Genomic DNA, 2,084 nt, shown 5'->3' with positions numbered 1-2,084 from the left:
ATAAGTGATACCACTGCTTGGCATATTCAGTAATTTGGAGATGGAAAAATGGCACCTCAAATTGCTTAAAACTCATATTTCTTTGGTCACCAGCGATGAACATCTTTCCCCTCTGTGGATGTGAACATTTTTATTTCTTCTTTCATGGATGGCCTGATCATATCTTTGGCTCATTCTTCTATTTGAGTCCTGAACATTTTTTTCTTGACTTCTGCAAAGGATTCATTGTAAATCCTTGATATCATCCTTGGAAAACATAAGTGACCCAGTTCTATCAGTCTGTGGTTTTCCTAGCATATCACGTAGCACACGATTGGCACTCAAAAATGTTTATTGAATTGTACTCTTTTAAATTATTTTATATTTTAAAATACAGTTTTGAAATATAAAGTAAATATATACTCATTATTTTTAAAAATATTGAATAGGTAGGCAAAGTAGAAAGATCACCCACAGAGGCAAAGACTGTAGTTTTACTAGGCACTTTTTTTTTTTTTTTTTTTTTTACTAGGCACTTTTTAATGGCTAAATACTGTTCAATCAAGTTATATTCTCACTTAGCTATTTTCTAACTCTGTTTTCACTTTTGTTCTATGATAACGCTGTTAAAGGGACAGAAACACCAAATTGTAAGTATTTATATTTATAGTTCTACTCCCCACAAGCAGTGTAATCCACCACCTCTGTACACACATACACCAATGCTCTCTCCAGCCCTCCTCCATTTCTCTCTCTCTCCCTCCCCCCACCAGAACAGCAGGTACAGAGGAAGGCATTTTTGCTTTGCTGAGCTGCGGGGAAGTAGAAGGGATGAATGGCTGAAGGTTTGAGGAGTGTTTACTAAGAAGGTAGTTGAAGTTGCTCAGGGGGAAGAAATATCAGTGAGGTAGGTTGTGAGATAGAGAAGATGAGGGGGTTGAACTTTGGGAAGACAGACAGAGATGATTAAAGAGGATTTTAAGGAAGTTTTGATGTCTAAACCAGCACTCTCCATGCTGGGTTGTGAACTGTTTATCTCTCTGTGCTAAGCTAATTGCAAAAATCAAGAGCAAGCATTTAGAAACATTTACAGAAATCTGTCATGGCTGCAATACCCAAGTGAACTTGTCTTGTTGAACAGAACGTGGGCAAGCTGCACGGTAGTCTTGTGTGAAACGCTCACGTCACAGCATGCCGTGTTTGAAGTTATTTTATCAACTGTAACTCAAAAGTTTATAAAAAACTGAGAAAATGTAAGATTATAAAGATGAATTATTGGTGTTTATACAAGATGAGAAGCCATTTTGATCAACTTTTAGAAGATGTGAATTGGATAACCAGACTTGCTTATTCGTCTGATGTTTTGATAGTTTTAATCATCATAATGCTTCCACGCAAGGAGGTTAACATAGCATATTTCTTTCCATGGCAGATAAGATCTAAGGGTATTAAAAAAAACAGAAGCTTGGAAGAACTGAGTTTCTACAGATTGTTAGGCATGTTCCACAGTATAACAACAATTTTCTGTGAAATGCGTCCGTGACTCTCTGCTCTTCCACTTCTGACCCCTCATCTTTATTCTCCTTCACTCTCTGCCTTTTTTCTCTCCACCCTCTGGGAAGGTGTTTCTCATCCTCTTCTTTTCTATTCCCTTGGGGGAATCTCATCAAACTCACAGGTCCCAATGTTCACTCTCACATTTATATAAGTCACATAGCTGCAGAGAGCAGTTTTCCAAACTTCTAATTTTAATTTGTTGGCTCAAATTTTGATAATGATTTTTTAAAAGTCCATTGTTTTCCTTGAACAGATAGGCTTACTTCATTCATCTACAAGAAAATACCGGCCAGGTACCCAACTCTGAATGTCCATAGTTTATCAGTTCTGCAAGTAAAGGTGGCTCTCCATGAAACAAGCAGCTAGATTAGCTCTTATGTGAAACCACTGTATATGTGATTTTCCTCAGCATGCAGCATCCTACGAGCCTTCTTGGCAGTGTCATGGCTGAGAAATAAGGTGCTTTCTCTTTAACATTTAGCCTTGACTATTCCTAGTCTTTAAGCCTTACACTAGGGTGACTTTATTTCCTGAATCTCAGATCAGAA

The sequence above is a fragment of the Monodon monoceros genome, unplaced genomic scaffold (assembly GCF_005190385.1).
Source record: "Monodon monoceros isolate NGI ecotype Baffin Bay Population unplaced genomic scaffold, NGI_Narwhal_1 Super_Scaffold_7, whole genome shotgun sequence".
NCBI lineage: Eukaryota > Metazoa > Chordata > Mammalia > Artiodactyla > Monodontidae > Monodon > Monodon monoceros.
Note: the sequence above shows the minus strand (reverse complement) of the source record.